Here is an 18,159-nt window from a genome sequence, read left to right as displayed (position 1 = left end):
GCTAGTCTGGTTGGGTTTAACCAGTGGTGAAAGAGCACACAGAAGGGGAGTGGCAGAGGAAGATGGAACATAGACAGAGGTAGGCCAAGCTGGGCTCCTACTGTCTCCTTCGAGAACATTCCCCCAGTGGCCTATCTTTATTTAAAGATCACTCAACGGATATTTACTGACCATCATTTGTTCCTGGCTAGGCAAAGGCAGGGAGAAGTCAGACAGACACACAGCCTGTGGTCTGCATGCTTATGTTTCTATTTGACAGAGTGTCTGGCTTCTCTTGCATCCCATGGGGGAAGTGTTAGAAAAGGTCAAGTATTGATGGAATGGAATGAAAGACCTCACCCACCAGTCAGAAGTACAGCATGGAGGGCAGAGGCCAGGAGCAATGCTTGGTGCTTGTTTGCTCAAGGTTGTAAAGTCATAAAGCTTCACAGGTGAGCGGTTGCCTCCCCCATCTGGGATGTAGTGCAGAGAGATGTCTGGGAAAAGAGAAGGGGGCTGTTCAGGCTTGTTGGTAAGCCAGGTAGCATCTGATGGTGGGCAGTGGCAGGGCCATGGCTCCTAAGCAGAACTCCTTGCTTCAAGGAAGGTTCTTGGACATGAGGGAAAGCTATGTGTGGGTGTTGACTCTTGGAAGCAGTTACTGAAACCTGGAATCCGGTGTTCTCCCTTCTTTCTCAGGGCTCCTCCCCTGGTCCATTCTGCCATGTCTGTCTCCACTTAAGTCTCAGGCACAGTCACATAGTAACATTGGCATCTCAGCTAGAGAAGTGGTTCTAATGCCTATTGAAATACCCTGCTCTCTCACTAGGAAAGAGGTCTTAACTCCTACAAACATGTCTCCCCCCACATGAAAAACAATGTACTTCCCCTCACCAGTGATCCATTCATCAACATTTCTGTCCTTCAGGGTGTCCTAGCAAATCACACCCAGACTACAGCTATTTCTTTCTTCTCTCTCTGCCCTCTCTCCTCTCTGTTTCTCTCTCTAGTCTTTGTGCTCATCCAGTGCTAGCAGGTAGTCTGCCATGTTTGTTCTCTGATAGCACTCAGGTATTGATTTTGCCCTTCTTCTACATGACAACCAATGCCTTATGTTTCCTAAACTCTGTGCATGTTCTGCTCCGCAGATGCCTATAGAAAGCATGCTGCTTTCACAAAACCTAGTCTTACTACAGGCTACTATAACTTCACAGGGTTTACGGGGTCATGGAGGGAGCACATTGTGCTTCTAGTTGAACAAATATGCCCTGTCCAAGGATATCTTCTGTGATCCTGGTTGGTAGAACAGCCCCATCACCATTTTGTAGATGATTTTCTTTTTTGTCTTTCCTTCATGGGACCATCTGTTTTCTTGCCAGTGAGCTTCTCTTCGCAAGCTTTCCTTTTTTGTGTCTTACCTAAAAACAAGAACAAATCAGGTACAGACTCTGCATGCCTTGGTTCGTCTCTGTAGCCTTATTTTCTGAGGTCTTTCCTCTGGGCACTGTAATTGGAAAGGCACTTACCACTCCGATTTATAACCATTATTAATTTGAACTTCACGTACTGTGTGTGAGCCTGGGAAGTCCCCGATCATTATCAATATTCTAACACCGACAGAAAAATTAGTCAGGCACCTTCTGTCTATAAATCCTCTGCTCGAGGAGATATCTGTTGCAGGCAAAGATGATCAGGATGTAATGGAAGCGTTTAATGTAGAAAATGTTGTTCTATTTCTCTTCTTGATAGGACCAGACAACCAGGGTGTCAGAGTGGGGCACAGCAAGGCTGTGGAGGAAGGCTGCTCAGGAAAAGCAATACGTTTGCCAGGCTGATCGATACGAAGATTAACTTAACCAAGTAGAAGGCTTATCAATCTTACTATTGATCAGTTTAGCAAACGTATTGGTGTGATGGTATAGTATGACAGGGCCATCCTGGCCGTGCTTTATCAGGGCTTTTCTTCTAGAGGAGCAGTCTCTAGTGTTGGCGTGGGACCTTGGGCTTGCTGTGTGTGATGGAGAAGGCTGCCTCTTTGGTTCCAATGCAAGATCAGCATCCAGGGAAGGGAATTTGTGGAGAGACTAGAATAGGCGGGTGAGGGGCACTTGACTGAGACTCAGCCAGAAAGCATCCTGCTGCTAAAGGAACTCCTACTGAGCATTTACTGTGAGCTTTGAATTGACCAATGTTAGGTGGGAGCTCGAAGGAAATGATGTCAAGAAACACAGTAGCTGGACTTAAACATTTCTTAAACTTGAGGGATGAGGATAGACCAAGTCACCACTGTGAATGTTTATGAATTTCTGAGGCAGCATGTAACTGTCATCCATGTTGCAGAGGACAGATGGCCAGAATTAGAACAGCACCTTTTGAAACTGAAGTCTCTCTTTGCTCTATGCTCTATCCAGCATTAAGGATGCAGTCTTGCTTTCATTACTTAAGATTATTGTTATCTGCAACTCAAGTGCTTTTCTTATAAATCTAAACTCCCATCCTAGTTAATTCCATAATTGGTCTCCTCATCTCATAAATGATAAACACTTGGCCAGGGATCAGTGGCCCCTTATCCCCTTCAGAGCCTTTGGATTGGCAGTTCTACCCTAGAGGGCCTGAGACAGTACCACACCTCTGTACTAGAGACAGGATAGCACATGATGATTCTAGGTGGAGGGGGAAGATTCTCTGATGAGACAAGAGACTTGCAAGCTAGCTCTCAGCAGTATTTCTTGGGTCTGGAAACTGGTGGAAATTCCAGAGACATAAGACTCATAGTGTCATGTCACATCGTGGGGGCTGGATTAGAAGTGAAGACCGCTTGCTTCTCAGTGTGAGTGTTTATTACTCTTATGGGATAATTACATTTTATCTGTTATATCTTTTAGGCTTAGGCAGATAAAATGGAGGATACCGTATTACTTATTCATTCAAACACGTTTATTGAAAACTACGTATTTTGCCTAACTTCAGGGTTTGCAAGAAAAACTAGGAGTGTCTGGGCAGGAAGAACTCCATTGGAAGACCTTGGAGGGGGGTGTCTGCACAGTGAGAGGACTGTAGGTCTCCACACCAACTCATGTGCTCCCCCTGGACAGTGAAATAGTAGAGAGGAAGAGAAAAACAGACTTCCCTTCCAGCTAGCCTGGCCTAGGGTTTTCTAATTGGATGCAGGAAGTTCCAGGAAAGGACTGAATAACTCAGAAAGGTACTCAGGAAGGTGGGAAAGGTGAGGTGGTGATGAGCTTTGAGTAGATATATGCCCTACATGGTGACAGGGCATTTTCTCTTCATGTCAGCCTGGTCTGAGGTGGGTCCAGTAGGTTATTCAGTATTATAAAAGAAAAAAAAAGACAAAATTCTCAGCCACATACTCATCCTGTGAGACCAAGTTGTGTCCTTTCTGTTCAAGGCAGCCCTGGGGTTGGAGAGTCTAGGGCATTGCCTCATACTTCCAGTCATGGAGAAGATTATCTTCCTCATCTTCCTTGTTCTCTCTCTCTCTCTCTCTCTCTCTCTCTCTCTCTCTCTCTCTCTCTCTCCCCCTCCCCCTCTCTCTTTCACACACACACACACACACACACACACTCACACATACACCACACACACACACACACACAAATATAGTAGACATAGTTATATAATCTATATACACATAGTAGACAGAGTTATAAAATCACACACACACATAGGAGAGTTATAGAATCTACATACACATATAAGTTGTAAATCTCTTCACTAGGAGAACACACACTTCATGATGACTGGGTTAGAATATTGATTTAGATTTGCTTTTTAACTCAGCACTGACCTGGTAAATATGACATTACATAACCAGATTGTTTCTGGAGAGTTAAATCACAAAGCTCATTTATCTTCTGTGAGCTCTACTGTGATCTGGGCTCTGGCAGATGGTGATGACGAACACAGATAGAAGGAACTCCCCAAAGCCTCTGTTCCTCCTTGTAGGTGCACCTGCCCTGTGAAGCTCCCTGAATGGCTTTGTATGAGGACCACAGGGGGAAAACCAGTTAGAAGGATTTATATTCCTGGAAAAGGTGATTCACAAGGCTTAGGAAAGAATGGGCAAAAAGTTATGCCAGGATAGGTTCTGTGAACCAACGAGGGCTTCCATTAGGAAATCAGGTTTTTATATACCAAACTGATTGTCAAGGATGGGTTCACTGATATCCCAAGTTAGCTCTTGGCATCAGCATGAGCTTCTCGGCTTCAGAAGTCTGAGCAAAATGGCCTGCCTTAAAAGACCAGTAGTGGTTTGCCCCAAATGTTATAGGACAAAAATTGGGCTGTTAGTCTTCACTGGAGACTCAACTTTGGACTAGTTCACTGAAGAGTGTAACTGTTCGGTCTCCAACTTGTAGATGACTAGATTCTGGTAAGTTCTAGAATGAAAATCAAAATTGTTCTAACTCAATTCTATCATGGGCAGCTAGGAGTGTGGTGAATTCAAAGGCTCTACTAAGCCAGAGGGCAGGAAGCATGCTTCCCTTCGTAGCTGCTTCATATCCTGTCTGGGCTCAGACCCTCAAAACACTGATCTGCTACTCAGCATGTGGAGATGTACAGCTCCTGACCCACAGATGGGCATTTTTGTGCTGTAGGATGTGCTTTAGCTGCTGTACAGAAAGGCTGGTACTACCTCACCCCCCATAGGCTCCCCTAGAGTCAACATCACACACCTATGGAATGATTAACTGTGTTGACTGGGGCAGCTGCTGACCATAAACCCAGAATCTTTCTTTCTGCACAGAATTAATTGGCCATGAGGGGCCCAGGTCTCTTACTTGGTCTCATTAGCACCAAGTTTCCCTTAATGGCCCAACTGACCCATGTTCAGAGCCACTGTCCTCATCAAAAGGTTAGATGAATGGCATCCTCTGTATTCACCATTCATTAACATTTCCATCACGATTGATGACATTCAAGGGGCAGACAGTCTGAGGGGAACATGCTGGAAAGCTTCCTGAATTCCTTCCTATTGAACCTCCTGCATTTTAGAATCTGCCCAGGCACAGCAAATTCAAGACAAGAGATTGGAAGCCATTCCTTTGATATGGTTCATGAAGGCAAGCATAGCAGCTCTTCAGGCATGAGAAACTGAGGGCAGAATGTCGGAGCCTGGCATCGTATAGCCTATTCAAAATGGGGCAGCTTCTTTTCTCTAGATGTCACGGATAACCTGGGAAGGACAGGAGCATAAAAGGAATTTACCTAAACACATCTGAATAAAAATGACCAAAAATAAAATTGTGCTCATTTTCTCATTTGTTCACAAATCAATTAGTTAATATATTCCTGAGGCCTCTTTCTGAACACTTGACATACATGATAAGCCAAAACACTTATCATGAGAGAAGACAGGGTGAGTGCAGTTAGCAGAAATGGATATGAAGCAGAAACTCAGACATCATACTCAGATCTCTGTGTTCTTGATTTCTTGACTCCTGTCTGCCTTTAAAGTGTGTGTTCCTGTGTGCCTGTGTGCGTGTGTGTGTGTGTGTGTGTGTGTGTGTGTGTGTGTGTGTGTGCGCGCGCGCTTGTGCATGTGCATGTGTGTCCACAAGCATGTAGCAGTCATGATGAACCCCAGGAGCCCTTCTTCAGAAGCAGTCCATCTTTCTCTCTGGTACAGTGTTTCTCATCAGAACTTTGAGCTTCGAAGCAAACGGGGCTGGTTGAGCCGTTAGCACCAAAGATCCACCATCCCTGCCATTTTATTCAGGTGCTAGAGGATGCAAATCTTCGTGCTATGCAAGAGTTGTTTTACCCACTGCTCTTATTCTGTACTGTCAGAATTTTGTCTTCTCTCCTTCACAGCCCTTCCCATAGGAGTATACTGTGAGCAGGACACAGAAGATTGACACACACATGAAAACTGGGGTGCAGTGGAGAGTGGGAATTACTTTGAGTAGTTTTATACTTCATTTCTATATCACAGAAATGGCCCACAATGTTTAAAATATTCTACATCTCATTTATACTCGTCATTCAATGAGTCACTAGAAAGAGATTCAATGCCACAGTTAAGAACAAGAAGCAATAAGGAACTACTTTGGACTGGGATGCTTAGACTCCCTTCTTTGTAAAGGGAACATGCTTCATGGAAAGAACCAGGAGATATATTTATGTGGTGGCAGCATGGACCAAGGAGATGACTTGTCTACAAGGCAGTGCAGCTAAGAACTTGGCCAATCTTGAGCTGAGATGATCCACACAGATAGATCAACAGACAAGGCATCAATGTGCTTCTATCATAAAGGCAATGGCTGACCCATGTATGACTTAGGACACAGCATGAAAATAGTCTGAGTATTTAGCAAGTAGTGTCCCCAGTGCCCAGATGAGCCTTTTATTCCTGAAGTCAGAATTGATCTAGAGAGCTCATGTTCAGTATAGACATTTGTAGTGATGGCTTCACATCACAGTGATCAATACATGATGGGGAAGACTTAGTGGAGGAACAGATTTATTGTAGCTCACAGTTCAAATACATGAAGTCCACCATGACTCCTGCCATGGTGGAAGCAGCTTGTTCTTCAGCCTTTTCTCCTTCACCATGTCTGCCTGGATGCTTCCTGTCCTGATGATAGTGGACTGAACCTCTGAAACTGTAAGCCAGCTCCAGTGAAATGTTTGCCTTTATAAAGTTGTCTTGATCATGGTGTCTCTTCACAGCAATAAACCTTCACTAAGACAATGATGCTGTAGATTAACTATCACAGGGGTCACCGTGTTGGATAGCCTATCCTTATGGGAGTCACTCTTGCCATAGCTCTGTAAATTGTTTCCACCCAATGTCTGTTTGAAATTTCTAATTTTGTCCTACCTCTAGGCAACTGGAAAAGCTGAATGTTTTACTTTCTGTTATTGCCCATTTGTTTGCCCAGTGAATCTCTCAGGTGTGTCTTTTTATTGATAGAGTTATGTCTGTATTTAAGCGATAAAATTTTCACCTCTTGCTGACATAAAGTCAATGGGTAACAGTGGAAAATTTCGCCTTTGGTTTTTCCTGGCATAGACGTTTGTACTCTTACCTTCACACTTCTCTAAGTCATCAAATGGAGACATCATGTCTTTCTTTATCTTTCAGCTAAATGGAGAATTCTGATGTCACCAAAGCTTATCTGAAAGAGGGACTGAGCATTAGGAAAGGGAAACAAACTCTTTGTACAGGACCATAAAAGGCTGCTCAGCTGCTCCATCCTTGCATTGTCCCCTCGGTGACTCTCATAAGATAGTGTTTGCATATGAGCCCTACCATGACAATGCCAGATTCATCTGTCAGACACGTTCCAGGACTTAGTACAATCATTTCAAATTTCTCTGTGCTAAACATTCACTACCTCTTAAAGATGTGATGTCACCTGTTTACAGGTAGCAAATGCAGTTGCACACAGTGAAGATGTGGCAGGTGATCCCTTGAAACTGCAATATACAGTATAGAGGTATATAAGGGGCCAGAAGCCTGTTGCCTTTTTCCTGGAAATCCAAACTCCTCAAAAACAAATGATAACTTCTGCCTTGTGGACATGGCTTAGGTGTCTACACAAGACACACACCAAGCTTAAGATAGCTGCAGGAGAGAAATGGCCTCACCCTCAATGTAGTACACATAGGCTAAAAAATATAGAAGGAAACAACTTTAGGTTATTATGAACCTGATCCTCATGATAAAATAAAGTATAAAGTGCTTGATTGCTTCTATCTCTGTTATCACTAAGAGGAGAAAATTGTAAGATGTGGTTGTCAAGACACTTTGAAACCATTAGAATATTTATTTCATCATTGCCAATATCACTATAAACTCCATCATCATCATCAACATTGCCATCCTGAACATCGCCATGAACACCATCACTATCATCATCACTATCATAACTGTCAATATCGTCAATATCGCTACAATCACCATCAATCATTATTGCCATCACCACCATCGCCATTATCACCCCTTCTTATCAATTTAACTATCTACTATAGAAACTGATCACGAGCACTATACAGAAAATACTGTGCCTAAATATTGTGTCTCTAAACTCACACTTAGAGCATTGCAGTCTGTCAGAAACATGCTCTTGTCTGTCAGAGACATTTGGTTGAAGAGTTGAGCATTGTTGACATTGGTCTCTACTGGATCCTTCTATGCCATATGCTCACTCAATGTCTGACACTGCACATGACATAATAGTGTGATACCATTTCTTACATGTTCTGTGGGAAGATTCTGCTTGGTCAGGTGCTCCCTGGGTAAGTGAGGGTCGCCATGGTTCCTTCAAACTGTCAACTTATCTCAGTTGTAGGGTAGTGAGAGAACTGGCAGAATGTGTGTGCGGTGGTATGGGGGTGTGTCTGTGTCTGTGTATGTCTGTGTGCCTGTGTGTGTGTGTTTGTGTGTGTGTGTGTGTGTGTGTGTGTGTGTGTGTGTGTGTGTGTGCTGTTTGTGCCTCAGCTTCTGTTTTGTTGGACGATTCCAATATAAGGTAGTTGGATTGCGGGAGATAATTCAGATGGTAAAGTGCTTGCTGCACAAGTATGAGAACCTGAATTTGAGTCCAGCCTCAAACTAAGAAGCCAGGCAAGGTAATGCTCATAATCCCAGTGCTGGGTGGCAGAGACAAGCAGATTTCTGAGTTTACTAACAAGCCAGCCTACACTAAACTGGGAGCTCCAGGTCCTATACAGAGACATTGTCTCAAAAGCTAAGGTTGGAGGTCAGGAAAGATGGTTCAGCAGTTAAGAGCATCTGCTGCTTCTTTAGAGGACCAGGGTTAGCCTCCAGTGAGCTCATCTGTGGTTCATAGCCACCTATTACTCCAGTTGCAGGGGATTCCATTCCCTCTTATGGTCTCTGCTGACACCGCATGTGCACAGTACACATAGGGACACACACACACACACACACACACACACACACACACACACACACACACAATCTTAAAGGAGGGAAAATATAAGCTAAGTACCAGAACTTGATGGTAAGATCCTATTGCTGAAGATAACACACATTTTCGTCATAGCATGTAGAGAAATCAAGTTGGTGCTAAACTGAGAGCATCTCTCCTTTAGCTTCCTTTCATGGTACTGGAAAGTACTGTGCAGGCTGCAAGGTGGGAAGAGTCATAAAACAGTCTTATCTAGCCATGAATCTTACACAGTACAATAATGGCCTGCCTGACACAGTGTACCCTCTAGTACAATAATGGTTCAATTCTTAGGGGAGTAACCAACCACATACTGATTGGATTTGAGACTCATTCTTCATGGAAAAAACTCATACCTGGTTCTGTAAACCTGGTCCAGAGCCTACAGCTGGGGAAGTCACAAGTCCAAGGGGAGACGCTGCTACTGTTCCTCTGATGAATAGTTATGTTGTCACGCTGTCTTCTAAAAACTCATTTCCACTCCTAGATGAGTGTGTTGCTTTCAAGCTTCATGAAAGAGCTTCATGCTGATGCGGGTAGTAGGTCACAGAGACTGACAACTGACCAAGAGTGATGGTGGAGTGCTCTGCCCATAGCTATAGGAGAACTAGAACACCCTTTAAAGAGAGGTGTTCAGCCAAGCAAGTATTCTGGGTCTGGCAGTGTAGTTGCACTCAGAAACTCATTGTTACTGTGAATTTCTGAACAGGACCTGCACAAGACTGTTCACATTTCACAGGGACAGGGAGAGTCCCATGTGCCCCACCCTTCTCAGGGACTACTGGCAGTTCGTGATTGTTAGAGTGGTCATTTTCTCTACTTGTGCAGCCACGGGTAAGTTTCCCTTATTCAAATCAATGACCTCTCATCTCTGAGAGGAAGGGTTTGGGTGATACATGGAAAGGATAAAGTAGGCGTGTGGATAAAAACAACCAGAATTCATTATCAACATGTAGAAACTAACAAAAAATAAATGCTTCAAATATTATTAATACATATATATATACATATATATATGTTGTACATAGATATATATGACACCGAGAAATATGTATGCCACTGTTTGTGGTGTGTGTGCACACATGTATTAGATAAGTCTGAGTCTGCCATCCAGTCAAACCCATCATCATCTGTGGAATACAGACACATTGTACACAGTATGTGCTCTAGTTGGAATATAGTGAGCGTCAGCCTGACATTCAGGTCTATGGCGATAGCTGAGTAACAAAATATAGTACCAGCTGGCAAATAGCAGCAACAGAGATGAAACCTGGTTGTCACTCTTCAGCCTGTGGAAGCTGAGGCATCTCACAGTCCCTTGCCATTGATTAACAAAAGGGTGACAGTGGTGCTGGAAAGGCTTCTAGCTCTGAGGTTGTCAGTCACAGGCAATGTTTCAAATGATTCAATATTCTATCTACTACATTGTTATAAACTGAATAATCAACATTACACACACACGTGTGTGTATGTGTGTGTGTGTGTGTGTGTGTGTGTGTGAGAGAGAGAGAGAGAGAGAGAGAGAGAGAGAGAGAGAAGGGGAATTCTTTCATTTAAACTCTATCGATATTTTTGAATATCAGGTTACATATTCTCATGAATATTTGCCCTAGGAATAGATCTATGGGGAGGTTTTGGGTGGTGGGAGACTGTCACTTCTTACAAATGCAGAGTTTCTGTGAAGGGGAAAACACATAGTGTTTACACTGCAAAAGGGTTGCACTAAGATTTGTACATCACCAAGTATCTACTTCATTATGTATGCAAGGGAGAAAACTATTCAGCTCTGTATTGTGATTGGTATACAGTGAAGCTTAGACTGATTCCTGCACATTCATAAGCCATTTCAAAAGAGAAACACATGGGCAAGACACCTGTCTATTGTCCCATTGTTATCAGGGAGCTTTGTAATTAATTTCATCAAAAACTGGATAATTGAAAATGATATTAGTAAACTAGAAGTATTGTGATGGTAAAAATTAACTCATTTAATTTAATAAGCTTAATGCTGCTCTGACTCTACATATATGCATGTGCTCATATTAATAGTTATTATGATTTCTCCTGGTGTTCAAGGATATAAAGTTTCAGTGAAAGGATACTCCTTAGCTCACAGAGATAAATATATTTTACTACTGTTGATTGTTCAGTTTATAAAGCCTAAGATAAATAGATTTAGTCAATGTTATTATAAGTCAACTATGTATCACGGGAAACAAGTGTTGAATTCTTTATGACAAAAAACTTCAGTGTAAGTAATTTAGCCATGTCTGTCTCTCACAGAGTGAAACAAATCTGCAGCAAAGTGGGGACCCTCACCAGCTCCTCAGGACTTTCAGTAAATTGTGCGTTGCTCTAAGGTGGCCTCTCTCTTTCTTCACATTCACCCACTCACCTCCTCCCTGATGGGTGAAGGAATTGTACTTTCCTTGAGTCTTATCACTAGCCACTTCCACACACCCATTTCTCTGCTACCCTAGTGAGCTATCTCTCCATTATGCTCCATTCCAGTCAGTGCTCCTTGCTGTCTGCCCTCCTTGCATTTTGGATTGGGTCCCTGTTTCAGCTATGCTTCGTCCACATAGGAACTCTCCCCTATCCTTCCTGCAGGCTCCTCTGTGATGTCCTGGATACTCCATCCCTATATATCTGCCATGGCCAGGGAGGGTCTCTCCCCCTTCACTCTTTCCTCATTCCCTTCTTCATTCTACCTTCTTGAATTTCAATATTAGTGTCAATGTCATTGCATAGGATGTCTCTCTTCACTACTCTGTTGTCACCTTTGCCACCCCTGCCAAAAGTGGTCTGTGTGGTGAATGGCTGGTTCCTATGCTGTCTCCCTTTCTCTCTCCTGAGTGCAGCTACTGAAATACGTCCCCATATTTATATTGTGAATGGGACCTGGGCCAACTGGTGATTCTTAATTGAATGGCTAGTTTAAAGGACTGAGAGTGAATGAGCTCAGAATTACAGTGGAGGCAAAATGAGGAATAATCTTGCCCAGGAGGAGGTGTGTCTGGTGCCTTCTGAAAGGTTAAGTGTCTTTGTTTCCTGACATCTGTCATAAAGCACCACATTTAAGAACATGCAAGTGTTGATTAAGCTGAACAGCCAAAGAAAGCCGTTAAGGCTCAAGCAGACTTCATAGCAGAAAACTCAAGAGAGCATAGGGTGTGGACACCTGTGACCACAGGCATCCTTCCCAAGGGAGACGTCCTTAAATTCCCATTAAGTGTATGATGATTTATGTGTTTAGGGATGACCAGATGCCAACAATCACGAATCTTCCAAACACACAGAGTAGATAGTAAATAAGAAAGACCACAATTTACTAATTTACTTGTGTGTCAGAGTCACAGGGAAGTTCTTCATAGCCTCAACTTCCACTTTTACTCCAAAGCTGGAGTCCCAGGCAACGCAGTAGGATTCCCTTTAAACACAAGTTCTGACTGATGGGTTTATCACAGCCTTTGAGTAATGGGACACTGAAGAGTCATTCATTAAGGAAGACTACCAACTAAGGCATCTATAAAATCTACTGAATAATTGCAAAATGATTGAGAAATTTATTCGTCATGGGCATATGAATAAAATTAATGGTAAGTAATATTTTTTTATTCTGCAGGTGGTTTATATGATCTGCTATTTGGTAGACGTTGATATAGAATCTGGGGGTGAGAGAGGGACCAGGAAACCCTCCCATATTGGAGTTTATGTTGAAATATGGTAATTGGGTACCCTCTAGTAAGAAATCCAAGCTATTTAATTATAGTTATAATTTGCTGACTACCACCACAGCAATATTTGTATCAAATCATGCCCTCATCAAAGCTGGTACTATTGATTTATAGATGCCCACTGTACTTCTGCAGGCTTCTTGGTACTGTGTTGAACTGTGGTAGTATGATGGACAGAGATTCTGGCCTTTGTGTTATTTTGCAGGCCTTCACTCTTCTCCACATTGCTCAGCCAGATGTCCCTCCCAAGACATGTAAATCATCAGTCTAATCAGGGGATAAAGGGTAACTTTAAAACAAGTTGGAGTTAGGGTACTGACTCGGCTTCACTTCTATGTTATCACTAGTGACCAATGCCAAATGATCATATGGGGTCATATAGAGAACCTCACAGTCTAAAGGAATTCAACACTCTCCATTCTGGAAAACTACAGTGTTTGTGAGAATTTAAGCTCTGACAGTTTTAACCTCATGAGGTTAGTTTTAGTAAACTGGGAGTAGAACACAAGTCTACCCACATGCTGGTTCCTGGACTCTACCCCCAGGACATTGTTATGTTACACAGTCAGAAGAAGAGAGAAAGAAGATTGTGTGTAGAACCATAAATCTGGTCTGACCAAGAAGATCAGGTTTCCAGTAAGCCCAACATCATAATAGTTCTTAAAGAGCCTGGCCAGGAAGGTAGTGAGGAAAGCAGATCAGACATTGGAGGTATAGTTAGAAAGAGGGTGGCTGATGGGAGGTGGGGTACTTAGAAGGGTAGCTGATGAGAGGTAGGGTAGTTAGAGGAGTGGCTGATGGGAGGTGGGTTAGAGAGTGGCTATCGGGAGGTAATGGGACTGTGCTAAAGGACACAGGGTGTGGGTATATCTGAGAGCTGAAAAAATGCCATAATCTATTTTCCTTGGAAGCCTCTGGACTGGAGTGCTGATACCTGCATGGTAGCACAGAGAAGCTCATGCTCAGGTCTGAACTCCTGGAGTATAAGATAAGCAGTCCATGTTGTATTAAGCCATTAATATTGTGTGTTTTTATGTCAGAAACAAGATGCCAAAGAAGTGAGGTAGGCAATTTCCCCCAAGCCCTGTTAATACAGGTATATTCTAGACCCCGGTAATTATGCCCCCCCTTTACATACTTAAATAATGTTGTTTCCTAAAAAGATTTTTAGTGTCATTTTCTTCCCTCTGAGAATTTAAGGTAAGCTCATCCTGTGCAGGCACCTCTCCTGTGTGCTGTAGCAAAATCTTTCAGTGATGTGAGGGACAACCATGGCATGCTGCTGCTTCCCAGCTCTCTCAAGGAATTGCCAGCATGGTCAGGAAGTTTGAAGAATCTTTGGGTATCTTCATATTAAAAAATCTATGCTACAGACTGCAATACAAATATCACAATTTCTTTCATATACAGACTTGGAAACCTCTCTCTCTCTCTCTCTCTCTCTCTCTCTCTCTCTCTCCCCGTGTGTGTGTGTGTGTGTGTGTGTGTGTGTGTGTGTGTGTGTGTGTGTGTGTGTGTGTGTGTGTAATGCAAGAAATCTATGGCATGTAGATAAACATTAAGTATCTGGGAAGAAAAATGAAATAGAAGGAAGAGGAGAGGATGAGAGAAAATTCATGGTATACTTGAGGAGAACTATCCTTACTAACCTTGTCTGTACAAAACCCTTAAGCAGAAGAGCCATTAGACATCTGAGAATTTTCTGTGTAGCTAAGAGGCCATATCAAGTACATAATAATTCTGTGAAGCTCTCAGCGGATAGAGCCCCCCTAACCAGAGTCTGTGAACATGATAGGTCCCTGACCCCTGTGCATGAATTCAGAAAGCTTAGTACCTTAGAAGCAGGGACCCTCTCTACAGGAGCCGTATGAACTGCTGACTTGTAATTGTCATCTTATCTTTCATTGGCTTTGACCACAAACCAGTTTAAACCTCAGCTAAGTTGGAAGAGGAAAGGCTCCAGTTTTATTTAATCTGGGCCAGCATGAGTAAGGTTAACCAGTGCTACCACTTCACTGCCTGCCTGGGAACACCAGAGACAGTCACTGTAATGGCCTAAGTACTTCTCTACACCTATTTGATATCAGATAATTCAATAATTCATTAAAAGCCCATAGTAAGGTAAAAGTTCATTGAAATGTAACACAAATCCTAGAGCCATACAATGGACTGCCACCTTCTGGAAAAACCCCTGGTCCTCGGGGAAGACTGGAAAATTCTTGTTGATCTCTCCTGCAGCATCTGTCAAGGCACACATGTAAGGGGCTCCTGAGAAACATAAGATACTACAGGAGCTCAATCGGTGCTCCTCAGAGGGTCTGTGTCTCTCCCTTGACTTGGGAGGAAACAAATCCAGGTTCCTTTTCAGCTGTGAGCAAGAGTCAACTCCATGAGAGTGAGTCAGGGCAGGTACCTTGATTCTTGTCCCTTCACTAAACAGGAACTGATCCATCTCTGTAGGCAATCTGGGGAGGGAAAAAACAGAAACAGAACACAATGACCTCTGGAATGGTCAGCTAAGTAAGTAACCCACAGTAAGTCCCATCATGGAGTTACATTATCATTTCTTATAATCACATGAAAAGAAGACAATGTCTTTCCTGTGTATTTACATATCCTGAATTATGAAATCCTGAAGAGTACCTGACTGTTAGCCTCTTACTCTTAAGATTTGTGTTGCATTACTATGCCAAAGTTCAGCTTGGCTTCTGATCTATTATTGTCATCTCTTTGTTCATAAAATTTCAGAAACTGGGCTGCATTTCCCTGTGCAGTGCATGGCTCTTGTCCTCCACAGCCTCTGTTTGGTCAACACTGTTTTATTTTTACACATGGAAGCTACAGTGTCTTATACAACACAGGAGGAATGGGGTGTTGTAAACGCCATTGAGAAAGGAAAGACAGCAAGCATGTTATGTTACGTGAAGATCATTGTCCTCAAACTAGTAGCTCCACATAACTTAAAAATGTAAGAGAGACAGAGAAGAGGGATAGATGTTTCTATCCCCCTCAGGGCGCTGCAACCTATTGAGTGATTTATTTGAGCTGTTGTTATTAACAAGTAGATTTTTTTAAGTGATGAGAAAAAGCAAAGAATTACAGAAATCCAATGCTTTCCCAAATCGATCCTATTTTCCCAATGATTAGCTTTTCCTCGCATCCTTCCCTCTGTTTGATCTTGAACAACAGCCATGAATTCTTCTGTGTAGCAAAAACGATTTGTGAGTCCCAAGTTCTATAGTGTGGTCATCAATGTGAGCAGAAAGAAGACAAGCAAGCAATACCCATCACCATTTAAAGAAGGGCGCCTCCTCTTAAGGGGACCACCACCCCATGAAGTAGGCTAGCTTGTGCTTCACTACTTTGGAAAACATCCTATCAGAAGGTTGCTCAAAGAGGCCAGAGAAGGCATAACTCCTATATTCCCAAGCAGAGGGTTTTGCCATGGGCATGTTAGTCCAGTTGGTTGGAAGGAACATGGAGACATTTAAACAGCTTCAGGGAACATTTGTGCATTCAAGTTTATCCAGGGTAGACTGGAGCTTGGTCCCGTTTAGCATGGACTCAGTCAAGAGGACACTGGGGAGGAGAAAGCAATTGAATTAGGCAGGAGCTGTGAGCCACTGTACAGAGGTCTGAGTGTCAGACTTCTGGAAGACCTGATGTCTACATCAGAGCAGGCAGAGGGAAGCCTAAGTGAGAGGTGGTGTAGTCTGTGGGATGCCTAGAGAAGGCCCCTCACAGTTTTCAGGGGATTTTGCAGTTAGCCAGACTTGCTGTGGTTTGGGGCTATCCCAGGAAATTTGTATTAGAGACTTCATCTCCAGAGTCTTCTGTTGATGGTGTTAGGAGGCAGAGCCTTTGGAAGGTTGGGAGTATGGGGCCCCTATAATGGTCTGAGTAGTTTCCAAAGCAGGGGAGGGATGCAGGCTTCCTCTTGCTCCGTATCTCCATGTGATGCCCTCCACCAGGCTACCATGCTGCAGCTCGACCTTTGCAGATGGCAAAACATGCCTGAACCCATGTCAAGACATTCTAGATTCCCAAAGTATGACAAAAAAGGCAGACAACTGTAAACAGACCTTCTCCCTGATGCAGAAGAGGAGGAAGGAACGGGTGAGCTACACAGAGATACAGGCACAGACAGGCTGACGTGCAACACATATTCAATCACCCTTCTCAGGCTGACTTGCAAAACCCATGCATTCTGTCAAGTGACAAGGCAGGGTCCTAAGCAGAGCGCTGGGTGGAGTTCCCACCACTTCCATGTCACTTCTCCAATTCACTGTGCTCACAGTGTGTTGAGCCCACATTTCATGTCGAAACAGGATCCTTCTCAGCAGTACCGTGGCTCCTGTGAATGTTCAGCTTGTGTCCACACCACTCATCCCTTCTTCTCCCTGCTAACTCTTCCAACATACGCTGCCTACAGTCACCCGAACTCCTCTCGGCAAAACAAATGCTCATTTGACAGACATTGAGGTTAAAAATAGAGAGAGAATACACACATGTTAACTTCTGTAGTGCCCTCTGGAAATACTCACTCTTAGATTCGAGACACTCAAATCCAGAATCCATGCATGGAAGGGGATTCACAGGCTTAGTCAATGCCTGACTTCACCCCTTCACCAAGGTTCCCTCAACATGAAAGCCATGTTTACTAGTGAGAACAAAAATGCTTCCTTTATGATATAGGACATTCTCACCAAGGTGTCATAATGGATATGCTTTATTCAAGCCCAAGTGTGCTTGGCCCCTAATACTGGCACTGCCTCAAATCCACATTGGGAGTCAAGAATCCAATATCTGAATCTGGGTTTTGGAAACAGCAAATCATATGTGGGTGGGTACAGTTATTACATATTTCAAACCATATCTTAGAATCCATATTCACATGTACACTCTGGAATAGAGAGATTTAAAAAAAGGCCAAAGCAGGATGGCAAGAAATCTTACCATCAAGCCTGAAGAACTAACCGCCCAACTCTGTATAGTAGAAGGAAAGAAACAAAAAGGGACTCTCTTACCGCCACACTCTGTTGTGGTAGTGTACACACACACACACACACACACACACGCACCACATACATATACAACATACACACTTAATACACAAATCCACACCACACACACATTCATTCATATACACATATACCACACATATATACACATACACACTTATACACAAATCCACACCACACACACATTCATTCATGTACACATATACCACACATATATACACATACACACTTATACACAAATCCTACCACACACACATTCATTCATGTACACATATACCACACATATATACACATAACACTTATAAACAAATACATACTCCACACACAATCATACATTCACACAAATACATACATGCACACATACACACCACACACACTCATATACACATCCATACATATACAAACACACACACGTGTATTTAAAAAAATTAAGTTCAAAATTAGGAAAAATGGAAAAAACAAAAACAAAGCCCTAATGTCCTT

General features: G+C 43.0%; 1 long non-coding RNA gene across 3 annotated transcripts; it reads right to left on the bottom strand.

The window, feature by feature from the left end:
* Positions 1-1,177: 1,177 nt before the first annotated feature.
* LOC120098992 (uncharacterized) lies at positions 1,178-17,308 on the bottom strand. Of its 3 annotated transcripts, XR_015654368.1 has the most exons (4): positions 17,200-17,289; positions 15,069-15,120; positions 7,032-7,121; positions 5,036-5,176 (listed from the first exon to the last, which is right to left on the bottom strand). It is a non-coding gene; the product is annotated as an uncharacterized LOC120098992 (long non-coding RNA). The 3 variants fall into 3 exon arrangements; XR_015654354.1 differs by lacking the exons at positions 5,036-5,176; positions 7,032-7,121 and adding an exon at positions 1,178-1,397 and having other exon boundaries at positions 17,200-17,308; XR_015654364.1 differs by lacking the exons at positions 5,036-5,176; positions 7,032-7,121 and adding an exon at positions 14,755-14,896.
* Between the last annotated feature and the right edge of the window lie 851 nt (positions 17,309-18,159).

The sequence above is a fragment of the Rattus norvegicus genome, chromosome 1 (assembly GCF_021556685.1).
Source record: "Rattus norvegicus strain SHRSP/BbbUtx chromosome 1, alternate assembly SHRSP_T2T, whole genome shotgun sequence".
NCBI classification, from domain to species: domain Eukaryota; kingdom Metazoa; phylum Chordata; class Mammalia; order Rodentia; family Muridae; genus Rattus; species Rattus norvegicus.
This window is presented reverse-complemented; position numbering and strand designations above follow the sequence as displayed.